The 13,468-nt window shown below is 34.7% G+C and overlaps 1 pseudogene; it reads right to left on the bottom strand.

The window, feature by feature from the left end:
• Positions 1 to 5,105: 5,105 nt before the first annotated feature.
• Positions 5,106 to 11,944, bottom strand: LOC125853471 (expansin-A6-like; annotated as a pseudogene).
• Between the last annotated feature and the right edge of the window lie 1,524 nt (positions 11,945 to 13,468).

The following is a 13,468-nucleotide window of genomic DNA, read 5'->3' as shown; positions in this document are numbered from 1 at the left end:
ATTTTATTCATAAGTTGAGAGATTTGAAGACTTTTATCATCAACAGACTTCTTCAGGTCTTAATGATTTGTTCCATCATTGCGAACTTCTCGTCCATGTTAGTAGTGTCCACCATCAAGGTGTTGACATTCGTTTGAGTTGGAGAGTCAGTTGAACCCCCAGATTCACCAAAGTTGAAGCCAATATGAGAAAGTTCTTCAAGCACCATAGATGCAAGGCTACCCTAGTGATCTTGGTTACATCGTCATCTAGATTTTTATTTTTTTTTCATATCTCCAAAGAGGTAAGTATTTAGATCCATCCAAACCACTACTTTTGAATTTGCATCACGTGATGGGTCCAACATGATTGAGATTAGAAAACGTGGCAGTAGTAGAGTCCTAGCATGAGGCATCGTTGATTTTATCGAAGTCCACTACAGTAGTTGGATTTGTAAATTATTTTTTTTCAGGTTGAAGAGATGAAGAGAAGAACTGGTCCCACTAGGTGTGCCAAATTTGTTCGCAATAAATTTTTGTAGTTCTTAAAATTAACTTCAATCAAAATAATTTTTTTAAAAACTAATTTTATTGATGAATCTTCATGAGTATAATTCTGTTATTCTCTTGATTCTTCTCTCCTAATAATTTTTATGATTCGAGGGCTGACAGTAGTGTATTTATCGAATGTAGGATGATGTAGATCTCTGAAAACATCGAGCAACACTTCGTCGTCAAGTCGATCTCGGAAAAAAACTTTGTTGATCACACTTTCAAAGAACTATGTAGTTGATGTTGTGGCTTTCTTCAATGCTTCCAAGATGTCCTAAAAAATTATGTAACCCTCATATTTATAGTTGTATAAGAGAGGCACCCCAAATATGGATGAACTCTTATACCTTCTTCTGATTGGTTTATGTAAGTCATCAAGCTTATTAAAAATACTATGTGATAAGGTAGCTTTTTAATTGATTGTTGAACTTTGACCAGGATTACCACATCATTTGAACACATGAGATCCTCTTGTTGGTCTTTAAACTTGATTGGGACGCCAAGTCACCTTGATATGTGACATGAGCTTGGACCTTAAGATGAAATGGACTTTGAATTTGAAATTAATAAAATGAATTTATTTATTTGTGAATGTCAAATTAAATATTCAACTCAAATGAATATAGACTTAATCCAATTTTTGTATGAATTGAATCCAACAAAATTTATGTGTCTACACTAATAAACAATATTAACCCATAAAAATGGGTTGATATGTTGTTTTACTATGAAAACAAAATTCAGTCTATTTTCAAAAAAGATATTTTCTTATTCGATATGTTAAATATAGTCATAATTAAGACATAATATAATTTTATTAGATATTAAATAATTATAAAATAATAAAATAAAAGAAAATAACGATCCACCTACCTTTTAGAGGCAGTGCAATCTATTTTAACATGCTCAAATTAACCAAATTCAGCTATTTGACACTATTCACACACATCCATAATGAAAAATGTTTAACCTTAGGTAGGAGTGACAATTTAAGCCCATATAAGTGAAGTGGAACCATTTTTTTCATATTAAATTAAATGGATCACTCATATTTTCTTAAACGGATAAATATGAACTTCAACCTATTTAAGCTCATATTAATATGAACAAAATGGGTAAACATAAGAATCCATATATACCCATATATATATCACTCTATTATCACAAAAATTCCTAATTGTACCATTTATTTTTTAAAATAAAATATAAAAAATTGGGTGGGTGATGGGGGCAAAAAAATTGGGTGTGTGGGGGGGGGGGGGNATAAGAAAGATTGTCCTTGTAAGACATAGTTGAATGAAAATGAGGATTTGAAGTAGATAAAATAATTTGTCAGATGTGTTGGGATGGTTTTCATTCAAAGTATGGCCGGCCTTTTCTTTGAAAAGTTGAGACAAGTCAATCAGTGAGTATAAGAATCACATGTGGCACTGACTCACCTTCTACTACCTAATGTTATCCATTCAAACGAATTAGCTTTTTGCACCGAAAAACTCATTCACACTCACTATCAACATCTTTAATTTATTTATTTAATTTCAACAAACAACTTAAACTTATAATAAATGAGCAAAACAAACTTTATATTTAGTTATCATACGTCATATACCTAATGGTTTGTAACATATACACCTGAAATAAAAGTAAGTTCTATTCCAATTTCATCTCAATTTATGTGACACATTCGAATTAGAGATTCAAACCAATCTATCTTTGACTGTAAAATTTTCATATATCTTTTGAATATTTTTTAATTATCAATTATTGTGACTTATAGAACTTTTTACGTAGTTTACAAATATAGAAATTTCATTTTTTAAAAAGATTAGAAATTTCATGAGCAAATTCTCCGTCAAACTTAAACTGTTTGACTCTAAAAAACAAATTATGTCACCTAAATTGGGACAAAAGAAGTAACAATGTTTTCCTTCAACACACCCTATGCCAAAACTTTCCCCCAGAGAATTAGGACCTAGACTAAGCTAATAAGGCAATATGGAATACATTACAAGAAAACAATTAATGGTAGAAAAAACAAGGAATCTTGTTAAACATAACTGAATTGAAATAAATTTGAGTGTTTGGTTGTCTGTTGATTGGATTATCCTCCCATCATTGTACAAAATTTGTTATTTATATAAAAAGAAGTCTCTCCTTAAAATATTCAATCGCACTAAGGGGTTTGTTTAATAGGGTACATTAGGAAAAATAATCCATATATTATGGATGATATTATTTAGTACTATATTTTGTAGAAATATTAGGCCTATATATAACTAATGCAGGTATTAATTATACATCCTATATGTTATTATAAGATGTATAACTAATACCATCCATTTGGTGGTATTAATAATATATGAAATTTAATATCATGAGATTAATCTAGATAAAAAATACCCCCTCAAATCATTTTAATCGTTTTGTTTATTTTTTATTTTATATTTGTACTAGTAAATTTATTTCAATAAATTAGCGTACAAATTTTATTATTTAGAGAGAGTTTTTTATTGCTAAATAAATTCAATACAAATGAAATGTACAATGTTTAATCTATTTATTATTAATATAAAATATTATAATCCAACTAATATAATAATGTTGATGTATGAATTAAGACCAAGAAGCACCAACAAAATCATGAATTAACCTTAGATTAAAATAAGTATATAAGATCATAGTCTAATCATGAAAGAGACCATAAATACAAGTTAAAGCAATGCATTATGATCAAGTTTCCGCTTGCTTTCAGATGAAAAAAATTGAGTAGACAATTTTATATCAGTTAAGAAATTACTAGACTCAAAAATCTAAAAATAAAAATTGTTCAAATCAGACCAAAAAGTTCAATTTTATATGATAAAATGCTCGTTTCCCATAAGATCTAATAACTTTTCAAAATATTTTAAAAAAAAATACATCTTAGGTATGAAAATAGTTTAATTTCTTTTACTATTCTTATTTTTTAGTTTTTATTTTATGATAAATAGTATTTTTGGGTGATAAAAGTCCTAAGTTAATGATATTATTGATACAAAATAAAGTTCAATGACTTTTCTCTAAAAATTCTTATAGTTGTGTGATATTTTGAGATATTAACTCTAATTTATTAAGATGACAATTATTCACCCTAAAATAATTTAAGTGAGTGTAACGACCTGTTCCCATCATTATAGAAAAGCCAACGGGGAAAATTTTTGGACCGAAAAACTTTTTGGTAGTATCATAAATTTCTCAACCTAGTCCAAATTTGGACGAAATCGGAGTCAGTGAGGACTAGGGAAATCTGGTAACTAATGGGAGGTCTAATTGTGAATTTGATTATATGGGTAGGTAGCTAAGATGTTAAGGAACCCGTACGACTTTACAAAATTAAATTCGGGCGAGTAGAACTCCCAAAAATGATCTTAGCGTGAACGGGTATTTTTTGAGTGTCGTGGGATGAAGGTGTGTTGTGAAATGGGGGTTTGAGAATTCTTTATTTAGCTCTCTGTTCCGTGCAAGCCCCTATGGCGGGATTTGTGCCGCCAGAGCGGGGCTGCTGCAGCGGGGAGAGGACCGTTGTGGCGGGACATACACGACTCAAGTCGGAGATAAACCCCAAACGCCATTATTATGCACTTTTTGACTTTGAGTGCTAAGGAACGACCACTGGTGTTTTCTTGACAATTTTTCACCATTCTTGAAGCTAAAGGTAAGGTTTTCACCTCCCGAAGATCCGTAGAACTTAGTTTCTTGGTTAATTATCGATGGGGGAGGATTTTGATCGGGGATTTATAGTGGGAAAAGTCCTAACTCATCATACTTCTTAATTTCATTGAGAGTTGCATTAACTTTCAATGGTTGGACAACAAGTTCTCCAAGCTCAACAACTTCCCATAAGTTGAGAGCGTTTAGATAAGCCTTCATTTTGATGACCCATATGTGATAATTCTCTTCGGTAAAAGTTGGAGGACCTGTCGTTGGTTGATTTTCAGGTGCCATGAATTTTTTTCAACAAGCAAATTCAAGATAGAACAGAAAGTAGATGAGCGAAACAAACAAAATTTGATTCAGATTCCTTAAGAAATAGGCTTTGATACCATGTTACAACGAAAAGGAAGAAGAACTTCAGGTCTACAAGGTGTAAACAGTAGGAAATAACAGTTGTAAATTGCTACAGAAATTTGAAAGTGAAGAAGAAGGCTTAAGTTTTCTTGAGTTCAATTTTTTTTCTCGATGTTTCATTACATATGGTGTATTTATAGATAAAGTGTGAGAATTACAACCACATAATAAGCAAAATATCTCACACCAAACTATGTACCTATGTGGCTCACTAACCACCACTCATTTTAAATCAAGACTAACATATCTACTACAAAATATTTCCAACCTAGGAGTTTCTAGACAATTCTTACTTTTCTAACATATCTAATACAAAATATCTCCAACCTAGGAGTTTCTAGACAAAATCTTACTTTTCTAACATATCTAATACAAAATATCTCCAATCTAGGAGTTTCTAGACAAATCTTAATTTTCTAACAAACCACGACTCTTACATACTGTGTTATGATCACCTCATTTCCCTATTTAGACTCTAAAGTTCTTTCCAACAAATATCTGACCAAATTGCCAATGTGATGGGGCTATGTTCCACGAGACAGATTTGTGTTTATCGCTAGTTGTGACCCTGAATGACAACGACTGACCAACCAAAACGGAGTTGGTGTGCCAGTTCTGACCCCAATTACGACTCAACATTATCCAGTTAGTCCTCGTACCCTTCAACATAATCTTCGTAATGTCACCTACACCCGTGACATTCGTGACTAAAACCAAGTTGAAGTAACTAAAACCATTGATAGTGAACCTTATTCAACCTTGCTTCCTACATGGTACCCTGCATAAACAAATTACAAATGACTTTTAACTTCTACACGCTGACACTATAAAAGAACTTTTACACTATCGCTTTTATACTTAAGTGTGAAAGTAAATTGTACCTAATGTGAACATGTATACATGGTCATTGTGTTGTAGAGTTTAAATCCTATGTTACCATGAAACATGGACCGTTAATTGTTGGAATTCAACTTTCTTCTCCACCATCTTCTCAACCATTGATAGCATGTTCTAATTTCACCAGAGAAGATAAATATGTCTGATCATGTCTTGTTTGAGAAAAGCAAATGGGCCAAGAGTGATATTGGGTAGCAGAAGAAGACACGGCTGGGCTCGGCTTGGAATTAGATAAATAATGTATAGGTTAAGATTTATTTAATTTTCCACACTTGTATAAATACAGGATTCTTTACGCAGTAAATACACACGAGAAAATTTTCTATACGACCTTCAATTTTTACATGGTATCAGAGCGGTGAGAATTTCTATTATTCTAATTCACATCAATGGGTGACAATTCAACCCTAGCTGCTACTGCTGCCAGTATCATATCTTCAATTGATTCAAATCATCTGCTCTATCTTCATGCTTCTAATAATCTCGGACTGACCTTGGTCAATAGTCTATTTGATGGTAAAGGCTATCAGGGGTGGAAGAGATCCATAATCATAGCACTATCGGCAAAGAATAAAATGGGTTTTATCAATGGTACTTTTGTCATTCCAACATCAGGTTCTTTAGATCTGCAACCTTGGCATAGACCCAACGACATGGTGACTTCTTGGCTCTTGAATTCTTTGTCAAAAGAAATTGCTAATAGTGTCCTTTATTCAAGAACGACTCATGAACTGTGGACTAGCTTGGAGCACAGGTTTGGCCATACCAATGGTGCAAAGTTGTTTCATCTACAGAAGGAGTTGAGTAGGTCATCACAAGGAACAAACAATATTTCTGCATATTTTACCAAACTGAAGAAGTTGTGGAATGACCTTGATTCCATCAACTCGAATGTTAAGTGCATTTGTGTGTGCTCTTGTAAAGGAAAACATAAACTCCAAAATCTTTGGAAGATGAGAGGCTTATGTAGTTTCTCATGGGTTTTAATGACACTTATGCACAGACTAGGGGGAATATTTTGATGGTAAACCCCTTACCAAGTATCAACCATGCCTACTCTTTGATTTTACAAGTTGAGAATTAGAGAGAGACTTATCTCAGTCCTCATCTTTCATCTGATTCTTCTTCTTATTTCATGGTGGGTAATACCAATCAACACAAACATGAAAAGCAGGCACAAAGGTATCCAACACCTTCACAGAGATCTGGGATCTCACAATCAAGAAATATCACTTCCCAAGAGCCACAAAGGTTCGAGAAACAACAAATCAATTTCAGAAATTCAAAGGAAAAAGGGCTAAGTATGATCCTAATGTTACCTGCACATATTATGGAAAAACAGGCCATGTAGAGGATAATTGTTTTAGAAAAATAGGTTTTCCAGAAGACTTTGTGTTCACAAATAATAAAGGAACTCAGGGACAGATTAGGGGAAATTGAGCATTGATTACTGAAGACAATGAAGGAAGAAACAATGATCAAACATATGCCACAAATGTTGCTCACAATTACAACAAAGAACAATACAATTAATTTCTTCATATGTTTAGACAAATGAAAATGGAGGAGGCATCACAGAAAAACACAAACACAGGCTCTGAGATCAACAATAATGTTGTGGCTGGTACAATTTCAAAGTATCATGGATCCTTTTTTTTTGTTATTCATTCTAGCACCTGGATCATTGATTCAGGTGCATCTGAACATGTGTTATAATCCCCAATGTTTTACCTCCATGTCCCCTCTTCAATTCCCCTTGACCATTAATCTTCCTAATTGTCAAACCATTCAAGTCACTCATTCAGGAACTGTGCCTATATTTTCTGATATCATTTTACAAAACGTTTTGTATGTTCCCAGTTTCAAGTTCAATCTCATGTCTGTTCATAAATTTTGTGTTCAATTTTGTTACACACTATTTTTTACATGACATGAATGAGTGTTTCAGGACTCTTCAATGAGGAGGGGTCAAGTTTTTTGTGAAGCCAATGAGGGTCTCTACTTGCTACAACCTAGTCCTCAGAAGTGTAGTTCTTTTTTTAGCAATAATGTTTTAGTTTCACCACAAACTATATTTAGTGGATCTAGTCTTTTATCTTTACCTATTTCAGTTCTTGTTGAATCAGTTTCAGTTTCTCATTCTGTATATACAAGTGCAACTTCTAATGTAAAATTGTGGCACATTAGATTGGGGCATTTGCCTTACTCTTCAATGAAAAATGTCATTTTCCTTTCTTTTTCGAGTAATTATGACTGTGTATGTGATGTGTGTCCTAAAGCTAGGCAATCCAGGCCACCCTTTCCCATTAGTCAAATTTCTAGCAAATCTGTTTTTGATCTTATCCATGTTGATACTTGGGGACCTTATAAAGTAGCTACTCATAATCATTATAGGTATTTTTTGACTATTGTTGATGATTTTAGTAGAGCTACGTGGACTTGTTGGCTACAAAGAGCAATGCATTCACAGTCTTGCAAAGTTATTTACAAATGGTGGAAAGACAGTTCAATGCGAAGGTTAAAGTCATTAGATTGGATAATGCCTTAGAACTAGGAAAGAGTGAAGTGGGTTCTCAATTCTTTAGTTCTCATGGGATTGTGCATCAGACCTCTTGTGTGGCCACTCCACAACAAAATGGGACAGTGGAGAGAAAATACAAACACTTACTAGAGCTTGCAAGGGCTTTAATATTTCAATCTCATGTTCCTATCGTTTACTGGGGAGAGTCCATCCTTACAACCATTTATTTGATTAACAGGTTACCTTCTAAGGTGCTAAAAGGAAAAAATACCTTATGACATCATATTCGGGAAGTGACCATCTTATTATACTTTGAAGTGTTTTGGATGTTTATGCTATGCTAACACTTAATTTATCTACTGATCAGCCTGGTTCTCAAACTGATCTCATTCCTCATACCATTCCATCTACTAGTTCCACTTCTTCACCAGATCATCCATTCACTTCATCATCACCTGATTCAACTCATACTCATATTTCCCCTCGGTTCAATTCACTCTCATATTTCATCCCCTGATCCTCCCATTAATAATCCCAGAAGATCTCACAGAATAAAGGTACTTTACCATCACATCTTCAAGATTATTATTGCGACACCATTTTTTTAGTGATGTGACAAACTCCTGTTTTGACACTCCTACTAAACCTAGTGTTATTTCTTTTAATGCTCTTTCTCTTTCTAATAAATCCATCATATAATTAGTTTCTACAATCACTGAGCCCACTAGTTATAAAGAAGCTTTTACTCATCCGGGTTGGAGGAAGGCTATGGATGATGAAATGGAGGCTTTACAAGCAAATCATATATGGGACTTAGTTGCTTTACCTCCGGGTAGACAAGCTTTACCTTGCAAGTGGGTTTACATGGTGAAGCAACATGCTGATGGGACACTTGAGAGGCTGAAAGCAAGGTTGGTGATCAGGGGTGATATAAAGAAAGAGGGGATAGATTTCAATAAGACTTTTTCCCAGGTGGTCAAAATGACCACTATCAAATGTTTGCTAGCCTTTGTAGCTAAGAAGAATTGAGAAATTTCTCAATTTGATGTAAATAATGCCTTCTTGCAGGGAGATTTGCAAGAAGAAGTTTACATGAAGTTCCCAATTTGTGTTGATCCTCCTAAAGCTAGTTTGGTTTGCTAGTTACAAAAGTTTTTATATGGTCTCAAGCAAGCCTCTAGGCAATGGTATGCCAGACTTGCAGGGGCCCTCAGTTTCAAAGGTTTTATTGCCTCTTTGATTGATTATTCTATTTTCTTTAAGAAAGTAGGGGATACTATTGCTATTGTGGCTATTTATGTGATGATATATTGATAACTAGAGATGATACACTGTGATAGAGGATCTAAAGGTCTTTCTTAATTCAGAATTTACGATCAAGAGTCTTGGGTCCCTGCATTACTTTCTTGGTATGGAAATCTTAAGGGACAATCATGGTTTGATAGTCAGTCAAAAGAAATATACCTCTGATTTGTTGTGCGAATTTGATGTCTCACATCTTTCTCCAGTTGCCTCTCTATTGGATCCTGCAGTGAAATTTGTTACAGAATTAGTAGAGTATATGGAAGAACAACCTTATATCGGCACATCATTGGTAAGTTAAATTACTTAACTCATACACGACTGGATATATTCATGCAGTTTTGATTCTCGGTCAATTTATGAAAAAATCAAGTCTTGATCACTATCATGGAGCTTTGAGGGTTGTAAGTTACCTGAAACAATATCTGCATCAGGGTCTATTCTTCTCTTCTTCTCCATCCTTTTCCCTTAATGCTTTTTGTGATGTGGATTGGGCTTCCTGTAGAGACTCACCGAGATCTATCAGTGGTTTTTTCATTAGTTTAGGGGGTTCCCCCATTTGTTGGAAGTCCAGTAAACAAATCTCTTTATCCCTCTCTTCCACAAAGGCAAAGTATCGATCTATGCATCGATTGCTGGTTGAATTAACCTGACTTACTCGATTATTGGATGATCTCTCTGTTTCGCCTCAACTTGTTGTACCTGTGCACTCTGATAGTGCTGCAGCCATTCATATCGCACGAAATCCAGTCTTTCATGAGCAGAAGAAGCACTTGAGTTGGATTCTCATTTTGTCCGTCAACAGTACTTGTTAGGGATCATTTCCCTATCTTTTGTTCCTTCCAAAGAGAAACTCACTGACATATTCACTAAGCCTCTTCATGGCCCGCAACATCATGGAGTTCTATGCAAGTCAGGTTCTCACTCCGCTCCCCTCCACCTTGAGGGGGGATGTTGGAATTAAGCCTTCTTCTACACCATCTTCTCAACCATTGATAGCATGTTCTAATTTCACCAGAGAGAAGATGAAGATGTTTGATGATGTCTTGTTTGAGAAAAGCAAATGGGCCAAGAGTGATATTGTGTCGCAGAAGAAGGCATGGATGGGCTCGGCTTGGAATTACACAAATAATGTATAGGTTAAGATTTATTTAATTTTCCACACTAGTATAAATACATGATTCTTTACGCAGTAAATACACACGAGAAAATTTTCTATACGGCCTTCAAGTTTTACATTAATTAAGGATGGAAAAAACACTTTGGCTGTGAGTTTTTCACACCACCTAGGGGTTTAGAGTTTGACATTCAAATGGAGACAAGTTCCCCAATTTTCCACAAACAAAATGTTTCAAAGTTTTCATTACTAGTGCGCCATATGTTCACTTTTACTTGTTCATTTCAAATTTTTGATAACCCTTAGAAAAAAATGATTAATGTAGTTCACACCCAGCTTTGACAAATGACAACAATGCCCTATGACATAAAATAACTATTAATCCCTCTGTCCCAATTTATGTAGAATTTTATTTTTTTCGAAAGTCAAACAGTTTAAGTTTGACCGGCAATTTGCACATGGAATGTTCAAATTTTTTGAAATGAAATTTATATATTTGTAAACTAGGTAAAAAGTACTATAAGTCATAATAATTTATAATTCAATTTTTAAAAAAAAGCTGTTAAAAACTTACTGTCAAAAATAAACTTATTTGAATCTCGAAATCCGAAAAGTCTCACATAAAATGAGACGGTGGGAGTACTTCAATAACTATCAAACAAAAAACAAATAAAGGAAACCAACTCAACATGACCCCACAAAATAAAAATAAAAAGGAAAAAGAACAAGAAAACACAAATAAATGAAAAAACCAAGAAAAGCTCAAAAAAGCTAATTGAGCTCTTTTCCCACTTTTGGCTTCACCCGTCATGAATCTGAATTAGTCCATCAATTGATTTCGAATATTGAATATCTATAGACTTTCTAAACAAATACATATGATATACATAAGTTATATTCTTTGAGAAAAAGACTTATTATTATCGGGTTATCAATTAACAATTATAATATAGACAAAGTTCAAAAAAATGCTTACCTACGATAAACAACAGGGACGATACCAGCACGATACTTAGAGATCTTGAGGAACATAGGCATGGCGAGATCAAAATGAGTATGAGGTGGATTACACCAACCACCATTATTATTACGCAATGCATAATTTGGAGGACAAAAGTTAGTTGCAGTAATAAAAAATTTCTGGCGAGTTGAATATACTATTTTATTCAGAGTTAATCTTTTGAGTTAAAGATTTTGTAATTTAGTTCAATGAATTTTATTCAATTTTAAGCTTTGTATGCTTGAGTTAGTCTTTCGCTTGTAGTTAGCCAGGATGAGGGTTCGCTTAGGGGACAACAATGGTTCTTGAGTGTCAGAAGAGCATGCCGACCATCTTCGTATTGTTATAGGTGTTCTTGGGAGACAAAATTTATATGCCAAATTTTCTAAGTGTGAGTTTTGGTTGGATTTAGTTGCCTTTTTGGGACTTGTAGTTTCAAGGAAAAGGGTAATGGTAGATCCCCAATACATTGAAGCGGTTAAGAATTGGGTCCGACAAAGCTCTGTGTTTGAAGTTAGGAGTTTTGTCGGGCTCACTAGTTACTATCGTCAATTTGTGAAAAACTTTACTTCTATTGCCACACATTTGTCAAGGTTGACCAAAAATGAGGTGCCTTTTGAATTGACTAAAGAGTTTGAAGAGAGATTTCAAAAGATCAAGACCCTTTTGACCACAACACTTATCCTGGCACTACTGGTGGAAGGTAAGGATTTCATTGTTTATTGTGATGCTTTACATTCGGGTTCGGGTGCTGTGTTAATGCAAGATAAGAATGTTATAGCTTATGCATCGCGACAGTTGAAGGCGCATGAGAGAAATTACCTAACACATGATTTACAGTTGGCAGCGGTAGTGTTTGCTCTTAAGATCTGGTGGCATTACCTCTATGGTGTCAAGTGTGAGGTGTTTACTGATCATCGTAGTCTACAACATGTATTCACTCAAATTGATATGAATTTGAGACAACGAAGGTGGATGGAGTTACTCAAGGATTATGATGTGACCATTCAGTATCATCCGAGTAAGGCTAACATGGTGGCAGGGACATTAAGCCGAAAGGCGATGAGTATGGCTAGTCTAGCTTGCTTGAGTGTATTCGAGAGACATTTGGCTAAGGAAATTCAAACCTTGGAATCTAAGTTCATGCAGTTGGGCATATTAGAAAAACATGGGGTTTTAGCTAGCATTGAGGTGAAGGCTACATTCATTGAGAAGATCAAGGCCAAACAGTTTGAGGATGACAGCTTGAATAAGCTCAGAAAGAAGACAGTGTCTGGAAATGCACAAAATACCACTCTTAAAGCGGGGGGCGTGCTCAACTTTACAAGACGGATTTCTGTTCCTTGAATTGATAACTGGATTTTGAAATTATTGACAGAAGCTCATGGTTCGAGGTATTCCATTCATCCAGGTGTGACCAAGATGTACCGAGACTTGAAGCGACTTTATTAGTGGTCTGGAATAAATAAAGACATAGCCGCGTTTATGGCTAAGTGCCAAAACTGTCAGCAGGTAAAGTATGAGCATCAAAGGCCTGCAAGTTTTCTCCAAAGAATGTCAATTCCAAAATGGAAGTGGGAAAGGATCGCTATAGATTTTGTGGTTGGTCTTCCCAAGACTTTGGGGAAGTTTGATTCTATTTGGGTAGTGGTTCACAGGTTGACTGAGTCAGCTCATTTTATTCCTGTCAGAATAGACTATAATGCTCAACAGTTGGCTAATGTTTATGTGAAAGAGATAGTAAGGCTGCATGAGGTGCCCCTTTCTATCATCTCAGACTGTGGTACGCAGTTCACATCCAAGTTTTGGAGGAAATTACATAATGAATTGGGCACACAACCCACTTTTAGTATAACTTTCCATCCGTAGCCGGACGGGCAGTCGGAGAAGACTATTCAGGTATTAGAGGACATGTTGAGGGCATACGTGATTGACTTTGGAGGGAATTGGGATAAGTTCCTACCGTTTTGTGAGTTCTCCTATAATAACAATTA

Source organism: Solanum stenotomum, chromosome 1 (genome assembly GCF_019186545.1).
Source record: "Solanum stenotomum isolate F172 chromosome 1, ASM1918654v1, whole genome shotgun sequence".
Lineage (NCBI taxonomy): Eukaryota > Viridiplantae > Streptophyta > Magnoliopsida > Solanales > Solanaceae > Solanum > Solanum stenotomum.
Note: the sequence above shows the minus strand (reverse complement) of the source record. Positions and strands in the feature narration are given on the sequence as shown.